This window comes from Kogia breviceps, chromosome 17 (genome assembly GCF_026419965.1).
Source record: "Kogia breviceps isolate mKogBre1 chromosome 17, mKogBre1 haplotype 1, whole genome shotgun sequence".
Taxonomy (NCBI): domain Eukaryota; kingdom Metazoa; phylum Chordata; class Mammalia; order Artiodactyla; family Physeteridae; genus Kogia; species Kogia breviceps.
The window spans coordinates 9441151-9454071 of record NC_081326.1 but is presented as its reverse complement, the minus strand read 5'-3'; the positions used below and the strand labels follow the sequence as shown (position 1 = coordinate 9454071).

Below are 12921 nucleotides of genomic sequence, written 5' to 3'. Positions count from 1 at the left end.
TTCTTGAAACACAAACATGAAAAATTGCTTCTTTGTGGGACACAAAAGACTTTAAAAGACAGTGTAGTTTTATATGAGATTATACTTCTCATTCTTTTACAATCGGTGTGTCTCTGCTTCCACATCTTCACCCATGTTAGAGCTTCTGAAAAGCTGAAGCCCACGTACAAGAAGATCTGGAAGAATGATATCACATGAGTTTACATGAGTTTGCTGTCTTTGGATTGCTTTATTTATTCAGACACACACACACACACACACACACACACACACACACACACACACACGTTTATTCTCCAATCAGGTGATAGTTGAATTCTGCTCTTGGTTTAGTCAGTAGAGTTAATGAACTTTCAGAAAAATCAGTGCCTAATTTTATTGTCTTTTCAATAGTTTCAGCGAAGATGCTCCCGAATTTATTCCATTCACTTTATCACATAAGCTGAGGAGCTCATTGCTTCTGCTGGGCAGTTAGAAGGATGCCCGTATTGTCCAAACTACTGTTAGGTATTTACATTATATATTTACTTATTTTTTTCTCAACACAGTCACCAAAATGGAGGGAAGAACAGGAAATCTGTCCTGTTAAACAATAGCACTTCATGGTCTACAGTCAAATGCTATTTTCCAAGAAGCCATAAAATTCAACTCAGTTCCATTGCTTTTTACTGAGCACCGACAAGGTAATGTGGCAACACACTAGATCGCATCAAATACCTGAAGTCTAAGGAAGGTGATAAATTATCATTGCCCTGTTTAAAGACTTCTTAGTATTTAAAGTATAAATGGGGACTTGGGCTTCCCTGGTGGCGCAGTGGTTGGGAGTCCGCCTGCTGATGCAGGGGACACGGGTTCGTGCCCTGGTCCGGGAAGATCCCACATGCCGCAGAGCGGCTGGGCCCGCGCGTACAGATTTTTAAAAATTTATCCTCCTTTTATAAAATGGTATCATTTCTCCAGCTACGTAATAAAACATTTCAAACCCTCTTTGTCTGGTTTATAGGGTGGCTCCTTTGTGAATATTTTGTTAGCTGCTAATTTGCCTTTTAAAAAAGGTATTTGAGGATATTAATTTTTCCTGTATATCATTTTCACACTTTGTTTAATGAATTACGTGGCAACTTTCACAAATGATTTTTATTTAATTAATGACCTCATGTAATGTGATACCTCAAAGAGTGCATCCAATGTCTCCATACTATATAAATTTTAAAATTGTTGAAAATTTTAATTTGAATTCAAGTGTGAATATCACACAGGGCTTTTTTCTTCCTTTTTTTACATTCAATTTTGGACCTTAATATTCTGGTTAAAGACCTTAACATTTTCCATTTTTCCATGTAAATAATAAATTAAAGAGTGGTATAGACAGACATATCCCTAATGTATAAAATGTTATTGTAAATGAAAAAGAATCAGCCACCTCATTTTAATATAGTCCCTTAAAGCGTTGTTTCAAATCTCATTAAAGTTATTTCCTGTCATAACAATGATGGAAGCCAGTGAAGCAAAATGTATTCACTTGTGTTGATTTTCAGACAAAACTGAAGATTGTGTACTTCTGATATCCGTCTTGTTTGACCCAAATAAGACAAAAGCGGGGGAAGGGCTAAAGATGGTCTTATTTTGTCACCATCAGAAGTCTTTCTGATTCAGTATGCGGTCTGAAGATAATGAGCCAGATGCGCATCCCATGGGAACCTTCCCGTAGCTACATGATTTAGGGCAGGGATCCGACGCTTTTTTAATAAGGTAGATCTATGGAAATTCAGATTTTTCGGTTCAAGAACTCCATGAGCTTATTTTATTGTTGTGTTGTGCAGTAGTAACGTGTGTTGGTTTTTAAGGTTAGCTTGAGGTTTAATTTTTTAGAAGTTGCCTATTTATTAAAACTTTATTTTGGTGGGTAAAACATTTCCAAATCGCTTGTTTTTGTAGTTTTAATTTTTCTGGTTTCCAGAGTATTTTCAAAAACTACATAAGATTTCACTAATAAATGTTTTGATTCCAACTTTTACAGTTTGGACTGACGATGTGTATGGAACTTATGATCAGTTTTTAAATGCATTGCTGTTCAAAATCATTCAACAAAATTTTTTGTTATTGAAAACAACGTGTCCTTATATTTACCCTGAGCTTTTTTCTGCATTTACAAAATGCTTTCACGTTAATGCCTTGAACGATGCCTGTTACACTTGAATGAAAATATAAGTGAATTCATTGTCTCATTTTATTCCCACATCTACCCTGAGAAACTCAGTTTTATCACTCTTACATTTCAAAAGAGGAGACAGAAGTTCAAAAGCCACAAAGTTTTACTGGCAGAACTGAGCCCCCAAACCAGGATAAGTTTATCCCTAATCCAGTCCTGTTTGCTCTACATTGTTAATTAATAAAATAAATTATAATACTTTCTTGCCTGTTAATGTCTATTCTAGACAATATAACATGAATCTCACTGTCAAACATGTTTTAAATTTGTAGGAATACCCATTTTATTAAAACTTAAGTAAATAAACTTTCAACAAACATGGAATGAGTATTCGCTACACACAAGACACTGAACGAAACAGGCACAAATTCTGCCCTCTTGAAGCTTACCTTTTAAGGAGGGAGAGAACCAATAAACACACTAAGTAAGCCAGTGATGCAGTGTGTTAGCAGATGGTAAATGCTGTGAAGAAAAAAAGCAGCAAGGACATGGGAAGGGTGCCCTGGGGCAGGTTGCAATATTAAAGAAGGTGGCCAAAGAAGGCTTCACTTATAATATGATGTTTGAATAAAGGTTTTTAAAATGTGAGGGGGTTGACCAAAATGGTATGTGGGTGACAGGTGTTCTAGACAGAGAAGATGTGAGGTTCTGGGATAGGGCAGCCTGTGGGGTAGAAGAATTATGAGGAAGTCAGGATAATTGAAGCACATGGGCAGGGGATGGTAAATCATCAGGTCAGAGGACAGGGCTGGGAGAGGGTGGCAGAGATCTTGAAGGCATTGGAAGCCATTGTAAGGTCTGTGACTGTTACTTTCACTGATTATTATGTGTCTTGGCGTGTTTCTCTTTGGGTTTATCCTGTATGGAACTCTCTGTGCTTCCTGGACTTGATTTGATTATTTCCTTTCCTATATTAGGGAAGTTTTCAACTATAATCTCTTCAAATATTTTCTCAGTCCCTTTCTTTTTCTCTTCTTCTTCTGGGACCCCTATAATTCGAATGTTGGTGCGTTTAATGTTGTCCCAGAGGTCTCTGAGACTGTCCTCAGTTCTTTTCATTGTTTTTTCTTTCTTCTGCTCTGCAGTAGTTATTTCCACTATTTTATCTTCCAGGTCACTTATCCGTCCTTCTGCCTCAGTTATTCTGCTATTGATCCCATCTAGAGTATTTTTAATTTCATTTATTGTGTTGCTCATCGTTTCTTGCTTCCTCTTTATTTCTTCTAGGTCCCTGTTAACTGTTTCTTGCAAATTGTCTATTCTATTTCCAAGATTTTGCATCATCTTCACCATCATTATTCTAAATTCTCTTTCAGGTAGATTGGCTATTACCTCTTCATCTGTTAGGTCTGGTATGTTTTTATCTTGCTCCTTCATCTGCTGTGTGTTTTTCTGTTTTCTCATTTCGCTTATCTTACTGTGTTTGGGGTCTCCTTTTTGCACGCTGCAGGTTCGTAGTTCCCGTTGTTTTTGGTGGCTGTCCCCAGTGGCTAAGGTTGGTTCAGTGGGTTGAGTAGATTCCCTGGTTGGGGGGACTAGTGCCTCTGTTCTGGTGGATGAGGCTGGATCTTGTCCTTCTGATGGGCAGGTCCTCGTCTGGTGGTGTATTTGGGGATGTTGGTTACCTTGTTATGATTTTAGGCAGCCTCTCTGCTAATGGATGGGGCTGTAGACCTGTCTTGCTCTTTGTTGGGGATAGGGTGTCCAGCACTGTTCTTTGCTGGTCCTTGATTGAAGCTGGGTCTTGGTGTTGAGATGGAGATCTCTGGGAGATTTTCGCCGTCTGATATTACGTGGAGCTCGGAGGTCTCTTGTGGACTAGTGTCTTGAGGTTGGTTCTCCCACCTCAGGGACACCGCCCTGGTGCCTGGCTGGGGCGCCAAGAACCTTTAATCCACGCGGCTCAAAATAAAAGGTAGAATAAATAGAAAGGAAAGAAAAGGAAGGAAGGAGGGAGGGAGGGAAGGAAGGAAGAAAGGAAGGAAGAAATGAAGGAAGGAAGCAAGAAAGGAAGGAAGGAAGGTGCAGAGGAAGAAAGGGAGGAAGGAAGAGAGGAAGGGAGGAAAGAAGGGGGAAGGAAGGGAGAAAGGAGGGAAGGAGGGAAGAAAGGAAGGAAGAAAGGAAGAAAGAAAGGGAGAAGACAGAGTAGTATAAAGTATAGTTATTAAAATAAAAAATAATTATTAAGAAGAAAAATTTCCTTTAAAAACAAACAAACAAAAAAACAAAAACAAACAAACAAAAAAAACAGAAAAATGGGTCGGTCTAACCCTAGGACAAATGGTGAAAGCAAAGCTATACAGACAAAATCTCACACAGCAGCACACACATACACACTCACAAAAAGAAAAAAAAGGGGGAAATAATAGTATATCTTGCTCCCAAAGTCCACCTCCTCAACTTGGGATGATTCGTTGTCTATTCAGGTTGTCAACAGCTGCAGGGCACTTAAAGTTGATTGTGGAGCTTTAATCCGCCGCTTCTGAGGCTGCTGGGAGAGACCGCCCCCTCTCCTCTCTGTTCGCACAGCTCCTGGGGTTCAGCTTTGGACTTGGTCCCGCCTCTGCGTGTAGGTTGTCCGAGTGCGACTGCCCTTCACTCAGACAGGACGATGTTAAAGGAGCAGTTGATTCGGGGGCTCCAGCTCACTCAGGCTGGGGGGAGGGAGTGGCACGGGGGCGGGGCGAGTCCGCGACGTCAGAGGCCGACGTGACGCTGCACCGGCCCGAGGCGCGCCGTGCGTTCTCCCAGGGAAGCTGTCCCTGGATCCCGGGACCCCGGGAGTGGCGGGCCGCACGGGCTCCCGGGAGGGCCGGTGTGGAGAGTGACCTGCGCTCGCACACAGGCCTCTTGGTGGTGGCAGCAGCAACCTTAGCGTCCGACACCCGTCTCTACTGTCCGTGCCGACAGACGCGGCTCGCGCCCGTTTCTGGAGCTCCTCTACGCGGTGCTCTTAATCCCCTCACCTCACACCCGAGGAAGCAAAGAGGCAAGAAAAAGTCTCTTGTCTCTTCGGCAGCTCCGTGCCCGCCCCTGGGGCTCCTTCAAGCGGCGCACTTAATCCCCTCTCCTCGCGCCCAGGCAGCAAAGAGGGAGGAAAAGGTCTCTTGCCTCTTCGGCAGCTCCAGACTTCTCCCGAACTCCCTCCCGGCCAGCCGTGGCACACTAGCCCCCTTCAAGCTGTCTTCACTCTGCCAATTCCAGACCTTTCCCTGGGATCCGACTGAAGCCCGAGCCTCAGCTCCCGGCCCCGCCCGCCCCGGCAGGCGAGCAAACAAGCCTCTCGGACTGGTGAGTGCCGGTCGACACCGATCCTCTGCGGGAATCTCTCTGCTTTGCCCTCCGCACCCTGTGGCTGCGCTCTCCTCCGCGGCTCCGGAGCTTCCCCCTCCGCCACCCGCAGTCTCCGCCCGCGAAGGGGCCTCTAGTGTGTGGGAGTCTTTCCTCCTTCACGGCTCCCTCCCACTGGCGTAGGTCCCGTCCCTATTCTTTTGTCCCTGTTTATTCTTTTTTCTTTCGCCCTACCCAGATATGTGGGGAGTTTCTTGCCTTTTTGGAGGTCTGAGGTCTTCTGCCAGCGTTCGGTGGGTGTTCTATAGGAGAAGTTCCACGTGTAGATGTATTTCTGATGTCTCTGTGAGGAGGAAGGAGATCTCCGCGTCTTACTCTTCCGCCATCTTTAAGCCCAATCTACTTTCACTGAGATGGAAGTTGTTGGAAGGTTTTGAGCAGGAGGGACGCCCTTTAACTTACATTCTTACAGGATTGGTCTGCTGCTGTGTTAAAAGTAGACTTGAAGGGAATCAATGAAAACAAAAAGATTTATTCAAAGGCTATTGGGATAATCCAGGTGAGCAATGATGATAGCATAGAAATAAGAGTAGTAGCAATTGTAGATGGTAAGAGGCTGATATATTTTGAATGTGCCAATGATAAGATTTGCTAATGGACGGGATGTAGGGTACAAGGAAAAACAACAAATCAAAGATAACTCCAAGATGTTTAGACTTAGCAACTAATCATACTGGTTCGCCAACAACTCATATAGAAAAGACTGAGAAAGGCAGGTTTGGGAGTGGAGGGAGTTTGTTTGGACCACATTTAGTTTGAGATGTCATTTAGCCATCACAAGGACATATGGGAACAGTTTGGATATAAGAGTCTGTATATGATCTACCTGATGCAATAATGTAAACATATGAACAAATTAGATTAGCACTTTCCAAGGTGTGTTCCTTGGAGCATATACATCAGACATTTATCAGAAAGGGAGTTCTACAGTCGATTATATTTGAGGAATCACGCATTAAGCAATGTTAATCACTGAAAGCTTTTAATATGTAAAAAATGTGCATTGCAATTTTTCTAACATGTGCAGCATGCTATAGCATGCTAAAATTATCTCACAATGGAATCCTTATTTTTAAAAAACATATTAACAAATGTATGCCTTAGGAAAGCTGACCTAGACCACATTAAATCCACTTCCAAAATATTAGCACTGTTATTCTTCATGTTGACCTGCATCTTTCCTTAGTAGCAATGCTTTTATAATCACAGCAAGGTTAGAGCAGTTCTCTCTGCCTTCTTGGTTCACTCAGTCTGCCTCTAGCCCATCACTTCATCTACCACAGATAATACAGAGGCACTGCTGACTGTGAACCTCAGAAACCAACCGATGATTCACTCCTTAGGTAAGCAGAACCAACCAATACAAATGGCTTTGTTGGATGGTGGGACTGCTTCATGACAAAATGTTCTGTAGGTGAGAAGGAAAGAAGAGCAAATCTGTAGCTGATGGATGACTAAACCAAGAGAACAATAAGGAGAAGAGAATTATGTTTGCTTTTGCTCCTGGAGAGAGAGAGACCACTAGCTTTGTCACGGGGTTTTAGAAACCATGAGGCAAAAATGAGGAAGCAAAAGGCAAAGCAGGTTTTCAGCATTTGGTTTTAGATGCAGACTAGCTGGCAAGACGTAGGGCTGAAAATGTTTTACGCATGTTTTAAAATTTTTATAAAGTTTATGTTATTGTGGCTGTTGGGTTTCACGAGAAGTATTTCTTTCATATTTCTTACGGTTCCTATAAATTCCTCATATACTCAGGTCGATTGACTATCCTAATTCCTTGGAAAAGTTACTCCAAAATTGCTCCTTTTTTTTTTTTTTTTTTTTTTGGTTTTTGTGGTACACGGACCTCTCACTGTTGTGGCCTCTCCTGTTGCGGCGCACAGGCTCCGGACGCACAGGCTCAGCGGCCACGGCTCACGGGCCCAGCCGCTCCGCGGCACGTGGGATCCTCCCGGACCGGGGCACGAACCCGCGTCCCCTGCATCGGCAGGCGGATTCTCAACCACTGCGCCACCAGGGAAGCCCCCAAATTGCTCCATTTTTGGTGAAATATTACAGCTTTATAAGAGATTGAGTAAAAGAGAGTCCTTTAGTGCAGAATGATCAGGCGAGTCAAATTCCACGGTGGTTATTTCCCGGGCCATAGCAGTTAGCATTCCTTGACCTAGTTTTCTTCCTTTGTGAATGGGGATGCTGAGACAGAAGGAGGAGACAGAACACACACAAACAGGGAAAGGTTCTTGGATAATTACCAGCCAGACGCTGGTGGGGCAGAGTCAACAATGACAGTGAAATGATTCCTGTCCTCAAAAAGCTTATGATAAAATAGGAGGCATCAAATGTGTCACAAAAATAAGAACAGCAGGCTCTGGGAACTCAGAGGAAGGAATGATCATTTTTATGGGAGCTATTGAGAAGTCTCCCTGATGGTAATCTGTGCTAAAAGTTAAGACTAATAGGTATGAGATCACTCTTAAGAAATGGGCAGGATTAAAGAAGTTCAGGCTGAAGGAGAACAATAGCAATGTTAACATCTTTCTTCCCACCCAGCTGGAGATCAAAGGAGTCTGTGAAAAGTCCTAGGATTTGAGTTGGGGGATTTCTCCATGTTTTTCCCTCGCTCCGTCACTTAGTTATTCTCTTCTAGCTTAGGTTACTGTCCCATTTGTCAGTACGAGAATTTTCTATTTCTGCGTAACCCATTCAGACTGACAATATTCCATCTAAATTTTGGTGACCTTTCTTCTCAAAACATCGCACCTTGCATTATATTGCCTAATTCCCCCATCCTGCCCTGCTTCTTCTTCTAAAGACCTGGGACACCAGAATCCTAACTCCCATTTGCCTGGGAGGTGTAACCAGACAGGTGGCCACCAGCCTGAGGAATCAGACAGAGGCCAGAAAATCAGAGCTGTGTTCACAAGAGAACTATTGTTCCGTTTGGTTGGAAATCATGGTAGGTGAAAAGGAATAGTGTGAAACAAAGCTCCCCACACAGATGGAAGCTCTCATATAAAAATCTTTGAACACTCATTTCGTTAAAAATGTCAGACTTTTTTTTTTTTTTTTGTAGGAAGGGAGAGTATTTCATATATTTAATCAAGGAAGTGACATACTCTAGATTTTTCATGATGAAAGTTAATATAGTGGCTATGAATAAAATGGATTGGCTGGGGAAGATGCTCGTACAATAATAGAACTTGGTCTGGAGTCATGGGATTGGGAAGACAGAAGAGAAGGAAATACGGGAGGACAGTTGGGAAGTGAAATCAATAGGATATTGATTACAAACGGGGCTGAGGAATACACAGCAATGATGTAATCATTTCACTGAGACATGCCGGATAACAACACGTGGCCTTGAGACTGAGTGGATGGGATTATTAAGGAGAAACAGGAAAGTCAAGAGAGGAAGTGTTTTTATGTCCAGAGTCGTTAGAGTGCTGAAAAGTATCCTCTATTTGGAATGAGAGGCTGAGATTTGGATCCCTTCTTGGACAAAATGTAACTTCTGTGAATTTATTTTCCTTAGATAAAAACTGTCTTGCAGGCTGGTTAAATGAATTCTGTGACATGTTTATGGAAGTTTCTGTTTCATGATTGGTGCTTTATAAAAATTTGTTGGGAATTGAATTTCTGGATCGGGAGGGAACTTAACCCTAGCTTCCGTGGACGGGTTGGTTACCTTCCTATGTTTAAAGATGTTCCCTAGCTTTTGCACCAAATGGCCATTCTGCTCTCCAGAGACAGGAAACCCTTGCAAGATAACTCCTTTGTCTACGAACAGTTCTGAGTGTAAACAGTCTTCTGTACATTGTGAAGCGTCTTCCTAAAGAATCCATTCTCAAACCTTACTGTGCAGAAGAATTGCATCAGCAGCTTAAGGTCCCCATGAGATTCACGTTGGATTGATCTGTGGGTGGCACAGGAATTTGTATCTTAAAGAGTTTCCAAGTGGTTCTGATGAGATTCTTCGATAAGCAATACCCTAAAACTTCACCCACATGTCTAATATGATTTTTAAAAATTGCTATCGTGTCTCCAGTGACTGTCTTCTCCAAGTATAATATGAAATTATAGCAGTTAAAGTGCTTTGAAAAAACAAGGCATATAAATAATCTTGAGATGAAAGAATGTTTTCTTAAGAAAATGGTGAAACTTCAAATAGTTTTATCATAATAACACTTAATACTTACTGACATTTTTCATCTGTATTGGATGCCTTATTCTGTCCAATATTTATATTTTATTATTTCATCATTCTACAGTCAAAGCTTAGCAAAGTTTCTTTCCCAGGGTCATAAAGGGGCACAGCCAAATTTCAAACACATTTTATTGCCTTGTTTAAAAACTAAAGAGATGTTTTTTTCCTTTTGTAGCCAAGAAAATCATCCAGGAAACGTATGGATGTAGTATGGCGGGAAAGATATATGTCCACATTTAAAGGTAAGCACAACTATTTCATCTAGTAATGTATTTTTGTTCATCAGACTTCTATTTGTTTGCATGGCTATTGTCATCATGTTATCAGGTGTGTGTTAAACAATAAAAAACTGACTCCAAAGAAGGAGTCATTTGTATTATCTTTTGGAATTGTTTTCCCGTGAACTTAGCTTCCTAGAGAAGCCTTATGGGCTCAGCCTAGTACTGAAAATTCAGAGGGAATGGGATGGAGAGAGAAGAAAGGGAAGAGCGCGCACGGAAGGCCCATTTTGTCCATTTCACAATTTTGTTCAGAGCTGGCTGTGTTCCGTCTCTCCATACTAGGTCTATACCAATTAATTCTGAATCTACTGAGAGTTATTCCACATATGGAAAATTTTAGAATAATATATGAATAACTGTCTTTTTACAATGGCATGCTCCTTTCTCATCTTATGCTTTTTAAGACTTAAACAATATAGTGCCCTGAGTTCTAATTTTTCCAGACTGAAATATTCCTATTATGGTCATTATCATTGTAGGAAAAGAGGAACTTGTTGCTTTCGGTTTCCTTAACCAGTGTTTCTCAATCCTAGACGCAACCTAAACTCATTTGAAGAAGTTCAAGAACTATTGATGTTCAGATTTTTCTGGAGACTGGTTATAATTAACTGAATCTTTGGTATGGCACCTGGGTATATGTTTTAAAGCTCCCAGGTGATTCTGGTGTGCACCAGAGTTGAGAACTGTAATTTAAACTCCATGTTTAGAATCTATCATGAAATTGGAGCCGCACCACATTTGTAAATGGAAAACAAAAACAATGACCAAAGCAAAACTCAGTTCTTAGTATCTGTAATCATTAAGAGAAGTACTGGCTATTGAAGGGTAGAGTGAAAGCTTTGTTTGGATCAACATAATAAATTCATGAAATTTATATGAGAGAAAGATTTTTAGGTAGAAATGTGAATGGTTCTCAGAGAAATAGAAATGCTACTCAGATAACCCTTGAGAATCTGAGGATAAAATTACACTTCAAACATCACCTAGGTAAAAATCTAACTTTTTAATATCCTCATATTAATGAAACTGAGTTTATTTTAATCCCGATTCTGAAAAAGTTAAAATTTTACTTCATGTTACAATTTTGATCAATGCTCTACTTCCAAACAGAGCAACTTCTCTTTAAAAAGTTTGCAAACTTCCTTAGAGAGCTGTATTTTTACTGAAATAACAGCATAATTATTGTCCTAAGACACTTTTATGACCAGAGAAAGCTGGAAAATTGAAGCCAAAAGTGACATTATATTTTTTACTAATTCCTTTAGTTCACATTTCCTTTGATATGTGGAGTCCTGGTCACAACACATTATTTATTTACCTTTACTTAAAGGGAGAATACTTTGATTTGTCAAGTACTTGATTCTTCCATAAATGGTAGATTGCTTGTAGAACTTGCTTTAGAATTTTGGCTGAATGTTATTGGATCCTTTTCCTATGTCACCAAGGTTTACTTGAATTGAACATAAGTGTACTAGCTCTTAGACAGTGGTTCCTGTAGCAAACAGATCCTAACTATCTCAACATGCCAGTGGTATATTAATGGCCACTGTAAGGACACACAGCCTGGAATTACATTGATTATGGGGGTTCCAAGGAGTACCAGTGATTGACTCCTACAAGGCTAAGGGCTGTCTCAGCTATGGAGGGCATTTATTGTGATGTACTCTTTAAGTGGTCTCAACAGGATACCGTGAGACGAAAATGGACTTATTTAGACATGCTCTTGCCAAGAATGATTTCTAGTTTTGGTGTCATTAGGAAAGCCTTTTACTGATCCCCCTGTCTTTTCCTCACATAAATCCTTGTCTTTGCGATCTGCTTTTACCTCATTCCTTTTCAGCGAGAGGTGGTGTGGTGCCATTTGATTTCCTAATCGTTAAGCTGTTCTCTTTGGGCCATAGGTTAGGTCCTTTCCTTCCCTCCCTCCCTCCCTTCCTCCCTTCTTTCCATGTTTTTCGTTCTTTCACTGGCTCTCCACCCTTCTTCTTCCTTTCCTCCCTCTCTCCCTTCCTAATTGCAATTGCTGGCCACAATCAGACTATGACTTAGTTGAGAAGCATCTGTCAAATGCTGTTAAGCCCTCAGTACTGACACTTCCCAATTGTTAAGGGTTGTTTTGAAGGGCATAAATTGAGGTGTTAGTTCAGAGTATTTGAGCTTCTTTCTTTTTTTCTAGTGCTTTTATCTAGTTTCTGACTTTTAGATCCTTTGCATCATTTTGTAAGGTTTTTATAAAGTCATCCTTTGTGAAAACGTACTGCTTTGTTGAATCTCGTGGAATTTCTATTGATCTGCAGTTCCTTCATCTTGGGACAAATCCTCAGTTACCTCGGATGATATAGTTTGTGTGTTAGCATTCCCTTTATTGTTTGCTATATATGTTCTCTTTGACGTTTTGATTTTCCAGTCTTCAAGCAAAGTTTTATCTTGAGTTTTCAGTGCAGAGTTTCCAACACTTTATGTTTGAATACTTTTCACTGAGGTGAATTTAAAAAAAAATAAAATTATTAATAATTGTATTGCTCGTCCCGTAACTGTTTCTATTTGGTAGAGTTTACAAAGCATGTGACTGGCAGCTGTATTTCTCTTTATATGACTGATGGTCTGGGTTTGTGCCTTCCTCTGATACTATAAACTACATCTTGGCTCCTGAGCTGTTACTGAAGTCAAATGTCTTTTCTATCTATTTCACAAGTTTGTTTTGAGTCCTAAATGGTACAATTATGATAACCTTTTGTTAATGCTAAAGCATTGTGTGAAAGTAAAGGATTACTATTAGCTGAAAAAAAAATCTTAAATCAAATTTAGGCTTTAAAAAATATCAAACATTTAGTGAAATTATATCATTTGATGGAAAAAAGGAAAAGGGAAAA

The 12921-nt window shown here is 40.6% G+C and overlaps 1 long non-coding RNA gene across 4 annotated transcripts in view; it reads left to right on the top strand.

Annotated features, from left to right (window-relative positions):
• The window catches only part of LOC136792884 (uncharacterized), a 446126-nt gene that overhangs the window by 170358 nt on the left and 262847 nt on the right, over nucleotides 1-12921 (top strand). For all 4 annotated transcript variants that reach the window (XR_010837463.1, XR_010837461.1, XR_010837464.1 and 1 more), the window contains exon 3: nucleotides 9943-10009. This is a non-coding gene — a long non-coding RNA (uncharacterized lncRNA). The remainder of the gene's footprint in view (nucleotides 1-9942; nucleotides 10010-12921) is intronic.